This window comes from Poecilia formosa, unplaced genomic scaffold (genome assembly GCF_000485575.1).
Source record: "Poecilia formosa unplaced genomic scaffold, Poecilia_formosa-5.1.2 Scaffold348, whole genome shotgun sequence".
Lineage (NCBI taxonomy): Eukaryota > Metazoa > Chordata > Actinopteri > Cyprinodontiformes > Poeciliidae > Poecilia > Poecilia formosa.
The window spans coordinates 403,627-417,291 of NW_006800287.1; positions in this window are offsets into that span (position 1 = coordinate 403,627).

The window sequence follows — 13,665 nt, forward strand, 5'->3', positions numbered from 1 at the left end:
AGAGGGAGAGGGGGGGAGAGAGGGGCAAGGAGAAAGAGAGAGAGAGAGAGGGGGAGAAAGAGAGAGGAGGGGAGAGGGAGAGGGGGGGAGAGAGGGGCAAAGAGGGAGAGAGAGAGAGAGAGGGGGCGAAAGAGAGAGAGAGAGAGATAATGTTGTTACTCTGTTTAAAACTAAAATATGCAGCACAAAATGAAGCATCCAAAGCAGCAGTTCATCCAACCACTGCTTTAAGGTCCTCACTATGCGAACCAACAAACGCCTCAGAGAGGAAAAGCTTTTGAGAACGAGCACCGAGCGAGAGGAGCAACAAGAGCGTGAGAAACCTGGGACAGATAAAAGAAAGAAAAGAAAAGCTCAAGCTAAGACGACTGAATTACATTCCTCAACGCTTCTTGTTCCTGATTCATGAAGTTTCAAATCTGTGCATTTATAGCCCTAAAGTTAAATCCTCTAAAATGAATTAGTTTTTATAGTGCACCTGCTCCCTGTTTGCAGCTGATCGCTGTGTCAGTATAATATATATAATTAGTGTTGAACAGTTTTCTTTGTTTCCAGCATTAAAGTCACCGTTTGTAATACGGGGAACATTTAAACACCAAGCTGTGCATTGAACCAGGGTTATAATAGTTTTTTTTTTAATTATTATTTTAGTTTAGTCTCATTGTGACATTTTGTTTGTCTAATTCAGTTAGTTTTAATTCATTTTAGTGTCTTTGTTAGTTTTTATTCATTATTATTGGTTAATATGGTTTCCCAAAAATGCCATGTTTGCTGTTGAAATTTGTTTTTCAAAATGACATTTTTTTAAAAACCTTCATTTTAAAGGTAAGCTATTTATATATGTGTTTTCTTGTTGTGCAATGTGATTTATATATATCTAGAGAATGCCGTTACAAATAAGTGTAAATTGATTTAATTTTTGAGTAATAGGCTTTTGAAAACCCCATCTTTTTCCATTCAAAGGTGGGTTTGTTTCAAGGTACACCTGTCTGGCAAAATCTGAAGAACCGTTAATCATAATGTGCTGAAATTTTCTCTGCTCCTTTCTGGTAACACGCTTAACAGGAAAATGCATTTGGAGTACAAAAACAATGTGACTGCTGGTACGAACAGAAGTTTTGATTTTTGGATATATAGAAAATCATACATGGACCCAATAAAACAAATGCAAAAAGATGCGTGGTTTTCTGATGTTGCTTCCTGAAATGTTTTAAAAATAAACATTATCGCTATTAAACAAGCCAATTTCCTGTTTGTGTTTGCTTTGCTCTGTTTACAGCCTCGGTTTGAGTTTCACTGAGGTTTTCCCACCAAGTTCACAAACAGCCACACACACCGAGCATCGGCCAATTTTTCTTTTCAAAACACACCAACTTCCACCTAGAAACAAGAAGCATCCTCCAAAAGCATTAATAACTAATATTCTAATATTTATCTCTAATATATTAGTGTATATGAATGCTATTTTAAATCACAGTTGTGTGATTTATTAGGTATATCAGAGCCATAAACCTGCTAATACATAATTTGGTGTGAATGGTCTTCCTTTATTATTGAATGATAAATTATTACACATTTAAAAAGAGCAGAAGTTCATCTATTTCCTGGCTTTCTACAGTTTCTTTAACCAAATGCCACTCAAGCCGTACAATCATAAACAGAAAAGATCCCATCATTTACTTTTAGTCATCAGAAATCAAATGAATTTGGGTAGAAAACTGTTTGTAATTTTAATAAGACGATTCTGTCAAAGCTGATCCGGATCTACAGTGGAAGTAGGGTCTAAAATTCAGAGAGGTTTAAATAAAATGATGCTGGTATTTATCTCAAAGAAAACCCCACAGTCGTCTCGGTTCCTCTTTCTGGTTTTCAGTGGAAACATGAGAAGCTGATAAATTATTCTCCTTTAACAGGATCCTCCAGTTAAATAGAAGGAAGGAAAAGAGGAACATGACTGCCTTCTCGCAAACATATATAAATAAAGGCAAGTGCAGCATTCTCATATAAAATACCAGGATTATTGTAAAATTGGGTAAAACTGTTATTTTATAGAAATACATTTACTCACAGGACATTTAAAAAACTATGTATAATTAAAATAAGTAACAATATCCAGTTGGAGATGTCAAACTTGGGGCTCAAAGGGTTTTGAAACCAAAACCCAAAAGCTATTTTCCCCAGCTTGATATGTGATCTTAACAAGTTAAATTTTTTGTAGGGTTCTGGGACAAATAAAGATTTATTAGGCTGCAAAAATGCTTCCAAAGCCAAAATATCAAAAATAGACGTAACCGAGTATCTTTTGACCACTCCTCACATATGTATTTTAAAGGCATCCATCTTTGGCTATCCTTTATAGTTTTGTTGATATTTTTTGTTTTTTGCTCATCCTATCCTTGAAGCACCTGATGCATCTCGGGCACCACGGTGCCAGAAACGTGTCTCGGCTTGCCCGTTTGTGAAACGTTTCCATGAAACAGTTTTCCAATCTGACACGTTGCAGTGCATCATTGGATTTCCTGTAAACTGACTCAAACTGTTGGATTCAGCTGAAGATGCTTCAAGAGAGCTTTCAACAATCTGGCAAAGATAGAAAATAGATTCCTCCAGCATTTTATCACGCATTTTTAAACAAATTAAGGTTGGCTGTGAACAGCTGGACAGCTTTCAGTTTAGTTTTTGCACAAAGTTTCCATGGTGTTTAGTCTGTCTGTGCTGGTAAGACACAAACAACCAACTGAGGAACGAGATTCAAAGTTTGTGTTCAACAACGGAAATCTCTCTGGTCGTGTCTGAGCGAGTGTTTGCTTGTGCCGCATTTCTTCACGAAAACTGTAACTGGCTCAGGAATGACACAAATAGGCTTATGATCAGAGTTAGTATTAAATTTCACAAAGAGTTCCTCTGATCTGTTTCCACAAACAGATCCACTGTCGGCTGAAAAGAGGAACCAAAGTTTGTCATTAAACTCTGTAAAACTCTTTAAACAAACCAGAGAAGCTGCTAAAACTCACCAACATGTCGCTTTTCAGAGCATTGGAAACGTGTTTAACCAACATCGTTCTCACATTTCATTTCTGAGAAGTGGGCTAAATAAATTACTGACTGCACCAAAGATTCACACTAATCATAACACAGCATGCACAACCCTCTAAACCTTTTGGCACCCCTGATAAAGATGAGCAGAAAACCTTAAAACAAATTCATCTTTTCCCTATTACTGCAGAAGCATTGAGAATAAAACTATTCTGGTGGCAACTCAAAAAATTATAATAAAATAAATGTAAATTAAGCATCTTTTTATAATATATATGTGATGTTTTTGGATAATCTGATTGTCTGGAATATTAAATTAACAATCTTTGACGTTCTACCACTTTTCAAAGAGAAGAAAACATGCCACAGTTTCCCTATGTGTATTGTAAGCCTGGCGGGCCACCAGGCTTTACTTGCGACCCCACCAGGCTTAGCATTGTTTATTTTTTTTGTTTGTTTTGTTTTCTAAGATTTTATCTTTGCTGTGTGGGTTTTGTTAATGTCTTCCAATAACACATTTACAATTACGCAGTCATATTTTCAAATTTCCTGTCAATTTTAAACATGCTTAATCTCATAAACACGACTGGTTGCTGGATGACTGTCCTAGCGCCCCAACCACAGGGCTTAGCAGGTTTTCTGGGGGAAACCCTGGAACGTGCTATTCAAGCAGGCAAGGCTAACGTGTGAATCTTTGCAAGTCAACAAATAGCTACAAGAAAAAAAGAAAGTTTTTCACCTGAGCTTGCTTTTAGCTGAGGTCAGACAAATGATTGACAATTTGACCAGCTGGAACTGTAAAAAAAAAAAAAAAAAAAAAAAAAAAAAAACTAGGCTGGACAAGGAAGAGAGGAAAAAGAAAATGTCCAAGCCTTCAGGTTTCAGCAAGTCAAATTTAATAATTTTTAATGACACCTTGGGTGAAATTTAATGCAGATAAAGCTATAAATGTAGGAGATGATTTGAGGAATATGCAGCATTTACAATCAAGCATTGCAAAAACTGAAATTTCTGGAGTCTGTAAGCAAGTTTGTGTTTCTCACACGGATCTTTATAGATTTAACTCCATACTGCCAAACTTTCTGCACAATGACAAAAACAAACATCAACCAGTCAACCAGGGATAAATCTGCACTTAACCCATGTTAGATGCAAAAAGGCTAACTAGCTAGCAAGGCTGCATTCGCAGCTAGTTAGCGGTAGCTTCAACCGCCTCGAGTCACAAAACACGACTCAAACTTTAAAGACACACAAGAAAAAAAAAACTACAGTAAATATACCTGTGATTCACACATTTAAGGCCAACTTATATTTTGTTATGATTTTAAGACATTTTAAGGCCTTAACTGCTTTTTAAGACTTTACCCTCCGCAAATGGAGGGTAAAGCGTTGGACACCATCTATGTGCCAACAAGCTGTTTGGGAGGATTGTCCCAACAAAGTCAGTCCCAATTACTAAACGCTATAAGTACTTCTATTGAAACGTTTGTTTTAGTCAGATGAGATTAAGATTCAGGAGAAAACAATGCAGTTAAGTTTATAAAAAAATGGATATGTGGATAAACAGTTTGGCTTAGGACCTGTGATGCTACGAGCCGGTTTCTCTTTCAGACTCTGGGAACTTAACTTATTTTTTTATTTAATAGATTCTGCCATTTTCAGTGAGATTGTGCTACAAAAACTGCTACTCTTTAAATAATACCGCCTGTTTAGGATGTTAAGATGTTGAAGTTCTTGTCTGAAGATAAAGCCTTGTAGCTCTACCTGCCACAATATGAAACTCCAAATAAGTCAAAACTGTGGAAAAAATGCACTTGAATAATTTAGCGCCATCTCATTTGGATGCCGAAGCTGAACCTAAAGTTTCCTGACTCCTGCAGTGGGGCAAGAAGGAGTCGCCATGCTGCAGGAGCTAATCCTTTGGATCTGCATCCAGCCAGACAAGCTCCTTAACTCTGGGTTCATTAGTGCGTCGGCAGTCTTGGCACTCGCTGACTTTCACCTTGTGATCTGGAAACTGACCCCACGGGAACTGTGTCATGGCAGTTTTCCAGGAATACTTTACACCCTGAAAACATTTATAATCAGTTTTTATGCAAGTCGTCATGCGATCTGTGTTATTACAGTTACATTAATGATTACTGGTAATCATTAATGCTACAAAATCTGTTCACTTTATGCTTACAACTACTGACAGGTCAGTTAAACTTAAGAAGTAATCTGTCTAATAATTACTGCAACTCCTGGTAAATATTTTAAAATCCTTTAAAAAAAAGTTACTTTTATTGCATCTCACACTAAAAATGTGCTGCAGTTTTCAAACCGAGACTCTGAGACTTGCTGATGGCAAGTTAAATTTAAGTCTGTGACCTGTTTTTATACCAAATGTCCTGTTATTTTACTTTTACCTCCTGATTTGAATGAAGATAAAAGGTTAGGTCAGGAGCTACCTTCTTGTAGCCATCTGTAGTTGTAGTCCCAATATGGCTCCACTGTACTGTTTTTATTTGCCAAAGTAACATTTTAAGGGAAAAAGTGTAGATTTGCAATTAATTATTTTTAATCTGTTGATGCACATTAAGGTATATTTGGTGTTTAAACTGTTAAAATAGGCAGTTACAATTGTTTTTAGAGGGAGTCCTAGGGAAACAGGAAGAAATGGATTACTAATTAAAAGTGCCTCTGATTTCAGAATAATTTAATCAACCTCAAAGTATAAATAAAAAAATAGTTACATTTATGTTAAAGGAATTGGTATGGCTGTAAATAAATGTGACACTTTTAATTTCCTGAAAAAAATAATTATTATTTAGTGTGGGATTTTTTTTTCTTTGCTAAATAAGTTTTACAAAAATGAAGATTTTTTTTCTGAATTTTTTGAGATGATGCAAAATTAAAAAATAGATTTTTCATTCATTAAAAAATATTTTATATTAATTTTTATACTGAAATATAAGCGACCTGGAGTAACTTATTTAAATTTATTTTAATTAAAACTTAAATAAGCTACAGTTAAGCTATTTCCTGGTGGCTCCAGGTGTGGGAGGGCAAAATGTCCACCAGGAAAACTATGAATCCGTTTACTTGTGACATCTTCAGAGATAAAGTACAAGGAGCATTTCAAGCCCTTAATCTCTTGTTGTCAAGCCCTTTGCAGGCGTGTCTCCCATAAAGACTCAAGGGCTCTTCTGATAAGCATTGGACTGACTTTGCACAACAAATGTGTAAAACAACTAACATTATGTCTTTAACAGCAACAAAAAGTACGACAGAATCTGTGAATAAAAAGATAAATGTGAACACTGATTAATGACATTGTATAGGAAGTTAAAGGACCTAATTGGGAGCGTGTGGCTGTAACTGGAGTGTGCCATTTGGCTGGAGAAAGTAACAGGATTACAACAGTCAACAGCCGACAAACACAACAGCAGACAACACTCTACACATGCAGAACAGCTGACAGATGGGCAACACACCAGCTGCCTAACCCACGACGTGACCCCAAAACCTCGACACCCTTCGGTTACAATGTGCATGAGATACAGGCGTTTACACGGTGGTAAGAAATTCATACGGCTAATCTCCTGACACTGAGGGAAAACCTACAGTAAAATTAGTCTATTTACTTTAATGCAACTTTTAAAAACAGAGCTTAACATTCCCAGCACTAAGTTTCAATTGTTGACTGTGTTTTTATGGTTGTATTTCTGTTTTTTTTTTACAATGTAATGCACTTTGAAATGCCTGTTGCTGAAATGTGCCATACAAATAAACATTGACTGATTGATTTGATCAGTATTTACATTACAGCTTAAAGGTTCAACTGTCCAGAGCTTCTTTGCTGCTGACCTTTTTCTGCCTTTCTGCTTAGAGAATCAGTGTCCTCTGCTGGAGAGTCCAGTGAACCAGACCTGATCAATCAGACCAGAATGTTTATAGCTTTTAATGAAAAATAAAATCCTAAGAAAAGGTCAGAATAATGGAACTAATGGTGATTTTGTAACTCACATTATTGTAGTAGTTGTGAATTAACTAAATTGGAGTAGAATCTAATCATCAAATCCAGTTTTTGCTTATGATTTAAACAACTGATGACTATTAACAAAAAACATGTTAAATAAATAAATAAAATGACAAATGTTAACTTTCTGAACTACCAGTGAACAACCATCCAGACCTTAATAATCCACCTACTTAAAGATTATCCATAGAGGCAAAAAAATGTCAATATCAAAAAATAAAATGAATGAAAAAAATAAAATGTAGTATGAGAAAAACAACAAAGAAGTGTGAAAATTAGTTTGTTAATTAACTCTTAAAAATGTTTACTAAAGCAACCCAAAACTAAACTAAAAACATCTAAATAAGGTTTGAAATAATGTAATAATGGCATTTTGGTGATTTTTTTTATAAAATGATAAATGTATATTAAGCAAGAAAAAAGTAATAAGCCAAAACAAACAAACATCATATCTGTATAAAATGTCAGAGGTCTGTGTGACACAGTAAAACTTCTACTAACTCAGAAATGATCTTATCTGTGGAAGATTTCAATACTCCAGACCTGAATAATCGCATCCAGCAAATGCTCATGACTAACATTTGCTAGTTGGTTAGCAGAAAACCTCCTAACCCCAATGGTTGGGGCGCTAGGTCAGCCATAAGCAACCCATCGTGTTTTTGAGTTAAACATTTTTCATTTTTGAGCTAAAAAATATTTTAAATATGTTTAAAGTTGACAGGGAATTTGAAAATAAGATTAGGTAAATGTGTTATTGGAAGACTTTAACAAAACCCAAACAGCAACAATAAAGTCTTAGAAAAGGCAGACATAAAAAAATTAAATAAATAAATAGATAAACAACGCTTAGCCTGGTGGGGTCACAAGTAAAGCCTGGTGGCCCGCCAGGCTTATAATGCACTAACTAAAATAAAATTATGAAAATGTTCGTAGGTGTATGTACTGGTGATTGTAATTAATATGAAAAAAGTAGGTTAAAAGTTATAAATGTATGCAACCAACCAACCGAACATTGCAATATATCAGACATGAAGAATCAAACCAGGCAGATATTTATGATTTTAAATATGCTTTTTTTTTCTACTTTTAGTGGTTGCACAACTGCTGATTATAAATTAAAAGATGGAAAATTATTTTCCACAGTATGAACTGGTGTGAATTGTGTAAGTTTGACACAACTCTGAGTCATGTCAGCTTTTCAAGCTCAAACAGGCCCAGTGAAGAGAGAGACAAAACTTTCTGAACAGTATCAAATCCCATGTGCTGACTGCTGGTGTCTCGACAATACTCTGCTTCATTTTCAGACATCTGGTCATAAACACACACAGGGAGAATCCTCTGGAGCGCGCTGAATGACAGCGGATGATACCGTTTGTTTCTGCCGTCCAGAACGCTGAGTCCACACAAACACATTCAGGCAGGTGGACGACACGCGACGGTTCTGGATATCACAAACTGCGGGACATCTGCTGCAACCCTGCTGCTCGTTCGGTCTGTCAGCAGATATGAATGACGAGGGGCGGAGGGCTGGTTAGAGAGCGGAGCGTGACAAGGCTGCGGCCGGCTGGCAGCTGTCATGTGGGGTTACTTTATGACCGTTTGTTTATAAAGTCGATACCACAGGAACTCCCCTCTGACAGTGCGACAAAACCAAAACCAGTGTAGATATTACTGTGCATCTTCTTTATGAAGAAATAACTAATCTGGATGAAAACTATACCCAGGAAATTACCAAATATATCTGGGTTGTGCAAAAATAAACACGAAATTCAATTATTCAGGACTCAACTGTCTCCTGGACTTGTACTTCTAGCAAAACTGCATTTTTGTCATATTAAAAAAAAAGTATTAATATTAGTATCTGTATTTTATTTTACTGTAGAGTTTACACCAAAAACATATGATGTATTATTATCGCCACCCATCACAATAGATATCGGACTATGAATTTTAAATCAATTAACTAAATGACAAATTAAACTCAATAATTTCCATTTACATGATTTATCATTTTCCTCTTTTCTCACTTTTATTTGAAGGACAATATTGTTTACAATAATTAATTTTATTTGTTCCTGTTTTTTTGTTTTGTTTATTTATTTTGGATATTTGAGTTGTTGTCCAGTTCCAATGTTAAATATTCATTAGAATTTACAGTGTATTGATCTTTAAGAATGTGTGCTTGCATTATTATGCCATTACTCAAAACAACAATAGTATTGTTTATCACAACAATAAAATCTGTTATTATTGGCCTACACCAGTGTTTTTCAACCTTTTTGGGGCCAAGGTACACTGTTTTAATTGAAAAAAAATCACGAGGCACACCACCAACCAAAAATGTAAACAAAGATACTCTGTAGCCGCCTATATTACATATATAGTCATTCTTATCAAAGTGTCTTGAATAGGAATCAAATAAACACAAAAATTTATTTGTATCATATTTTACATTTCTTATTTCAAATTGCACTTAACATGTCCACTTCAAAAATACACCTGAACACCTGAACAGTGTCACAACACTGGTGTGTGATGCATGAATGTAGTAACATTCATGCATCACTAATTCTCTTGTTTTAATGTAAAATGCTCTGTACCTACTGCCATCTAGTGGTAATAAAATTACATGATTACGCCGCTAGTCACTACTACAGCAAAGACACTCAAAGATGGGATTATCTGCAGATAATTAATTTGTTTTCAAAAAACCTTTTAAGACCAATTACCGTATTTTCCGGACTATGAGCGCACCACACTATAAACCGTACCTTCAAATTTTTTGAACCCCCCGGAAACTTATATCAGCCGCACCGGGCTACAGGCCGCTGGTATCTCTGCCGGTCTCGGTTTTCCATAAAGACCCAGCAGAGGGCAGCAGAGGGCTGCGTCCTAATAACTGCTGGATATATTAAGGACGCAGTTCTCTGTCTCCAAATCCGGTTTTGTTCACGCCGAGTTTATATGCAGCAGCTTTATTTCCCTCCTGCGCTGCCAGATCGATACTCCTCAACTTAGAAGCTGCATCATATGAGTTTGAAAACATTTCTCCATTGTGCCTGCTGCTAGCATGTGCTTGTTCTAAATGAAAATTAGCGCGTTCTTCTTTGATTTCCAATTTTGACTTCCAATGATTCACTTCCTGCTAAAGAGCCCCCTGGTGGTTGAAGAAAAATCTACAGAAAAGCCGCATGTTCAAAGTGTAGGAAAGAAGTAGCAGCTTATAGTCTGGAAAATACGGTAGGCACACTAGTGTGCCACGGCACAGTGGTTGAAAAACACTGGCCTACACATCGCACATTCCTATGGAGAATCATGAAAGAGTGGTAAACTTTCCCAGATGTTTTTCGGCTACTGAAATTGCTCCAAAAGCACATTGACGACTCATCCAGGAGGTCACAAAAGAGCCAAGAACAAAAATCTAAAATACTTCAGGCCTCCATTGCCTCAGTTAAAGTCAGAGTTCATGATTCAGGAAATAAAAAAGAAACAGAATGGATGGAAATTATGTGGGAGTTAAAAAGCCAAGAACACAAAGGCCTGTCTTACTCCAGCGGAAAAACATCTTAATGATCCCCAAGAGTTTTGGGGTGATAGTCTGACTGACAAGTGGAACATTTTGGGTAGTGTGAGCCATGTTACATCTGGTGTAAATCTAGCAACATTTCAGAAAAAGAACATCACAGAAACACTGGAATTGTGACGTCATGGACTGTTTTTGCTCTGTCCTTTTGGTCAATCGCACTTTGTTTATGCAGCAGGACAATAATCCAAAGAAACAAATCCAACCTTGAATCAGATGTTCTAAAAAAACTAAACGAGGGTTTTGGAGTGATCCAGTTAGTAGATGATTACCAAGATGATGTCTTGGTAACAGAAAGCAACACCAAATGTCTTCACATAACTAAGCAGTAACGTCTTCGCTGACAACTGAGGCATGAACGCCTAGACACGGAGAAATACTAACATCATTCATCAAGAAGGTTTTAACAAACTGATGCACCAATCAGTCAACCAGTAACAGCAGGTTTCTTTTAATTAAAAGCATCAAAACTGAGATGTCTCCCTTTCTTCAGTGATTAAATAAACTAATAAGTTGCCCATTGTTAGATGCACTCATGACTTAGTTCACAAACAAAGTAAAATAAAATCAGACATAAGCAAAGTAACAAAAGTTAATGTAATATTAAACTGGGGAACTGAAACAAAATTCTCACACATTCATCTGCAAGATTTCTCCCAGAGTAATACAAGCCTGGCGGGCCACCAGGCTTTACTTGCCACCCCACCAGGCTAAGAATTGTTTGTTTGAAATTGGGTTTTTTATATATACACACCAGTAACAGTGACAGTAAAGATGGATTAAGACAGATCTATAGTTGACAGATTAAACTAGGCCAATTGCATCGTCCCTGCCTGTTGGCCTCACGCACCATTATTTCTAAATTATGCTCGTGCACCTCCAAATTTTTAAACATTTTTCACACAAAGACGCGTTTGGCCACTGGTGGACTGCCCTAGTGCCACAACCACCAGGCTTATCCGGTTTTCTCCTTGGATCTGTACATTTTATTGTCCAACCAAACAAAATTTGAATTGTTCAAAATTGGAAACAGAAGGTTGGACGTCAAACAATGTTGATTTCTATTTCACTGCTCTTAACCAGTAGAGTTGAACTCCTCAGAGCCTCCTGTCCACCAACCTTTCAGTGTTCCCTGACTGAACATTCCTGATGACATGATGAGTGGTTAATCATTTGAATCAGGCGTAAAGGCAGGAAAACGTCTAAAGCATGCAGGACATTGGGCCCACAGCTGGGGACCACCACTCTGGATAACTAAATCTAGTACTTTTATGTTTCATTAATCTGCATTAAATGGTTAACTGAAAAAAGCTAATAAGTGAATTCAACTTTGAAGAGTCCTGGAGGTTTGCATTATTTTCTGGACTCATCATTTCAACATAAGGTGGTTTTGCTTCTGATACAGCCCAGAGTTTATGTTTTCCATTTTACTGCTGGATGAAAAGAGAACATCTGGCAAGCTGAGTCAAATGCTTAAAGACGCCAAACGCTGTTGAAATATTTGGTACCGAGAGGCGTGAATACCACAGTAAGCACAAACAGAGAAGTGGTGAAAGATGAGCAGGATACAAAGGATTTGCACAAACTGGTCCTTCTATTGTCTTTACCAGTTTCATTAGAGTGGAATATGGGCTGGCACTTTTCTCAGGTGCTCTCCAAGTTCCCCAATTTAAATTTGCTTAAACAATGTGAATACAGTTCCTAAATGTCCCTCTGACTGACAGTTTACCTGAGTCCTTTCCAGAATTTCCACTCTGACCTTTATGAATAGGAATGGTCTGTGTGTACCACCTGGAACATTTGAGATGTTGTGCACCATTAAGCCACTGTCTTTAACAGCTGAGAGGAGGTACTGGAAAGCTGCAGAGGTTGCTGCTGATTGTAGGAAAATCCCTGGGTGGGTTTGTTTAAAGCAACTGGAAACACTCTTTCTTTGGCTCGAGCGCCGCTCTGCATAAATCCACCTCAGTCTTCACATTTTCATTTAGTTTGCATTCCAGCATCTCTGCAGCAGTCTGGCCAGCACACAAGCATTCCTCAGGCGGAGGAACATTGCCACGCCCCTTTCCGAATCCCGTCTCATCCTGACATTGCCTTCATGTTCCATAATTTCCCTCTGGTCACATATTCTTCATTCCTTTCCCCCTCCAAAGCGTGCACATGTAAAATATCAATGACTTAAGACTGTATGACGCACACGCACATGTTTTCAGGAGCCGGGCGGATGGAAAAGCCTTCCTTTTTTTTCTCTTTTGCATAAACATTTCCACAGAGGGAGAAGGAAACAGCTTGCATGTTTGCTGCGAAAGGGGCCGAGGATGTGTTGCCATAGATACCGTTTGTATGGAATAAGGAGGACCCCAGAGAGGTGCCCAAGGATATGCCGCACCCTTAAAAACACAGCCCAGTCCTAATAGTTTGCATATGAGCTGTTACACAACAGATCTCTCACATGGGATCATATCATGGCTTCAGAAACATCATGAATTCACAGAGAAATGTGGGGAAACCCAGAAAATACAGGAATTCAAACTTTAATACAAGTTAGGGGTGAACTGAGGACAATGCTGAGAGATTTCCAGAGCACTCTGCTAAAATCTATTTGCTTTATAATTCTATAAAAGTTTTTCTAATGCATTTATGAATCATCTTAGAGGACAAGCCTTGCTATAATCCACCCCTGCAATAATCTATTCAGGTATTGCCAAAATACTGGAATGCCAATCCCTCAATGGATTATACTGTAATAAGCTACAAAGTAGGAAGAAATGCTAATGGGACAAGATGGCTAAACCGCAGAGCTAAGCAATAATATCTTTGGATCAAGGGTGAGTCAGAGAAATTATTCCTCCGACAAGGTTTTCCCCCCAGAAAACTTGCTAAGCCTGGTGGTTGGGCGCCAGGGCAGTCATTCGTCCAGCAGCCCGTCGTGTTTTCCAGTTAAAAAATGTTGAAAGTTGACAGGAAATTTGAAAATATCACTTTATAATTATGTGTTATTGGAAGATTAATACCTGAACACCAA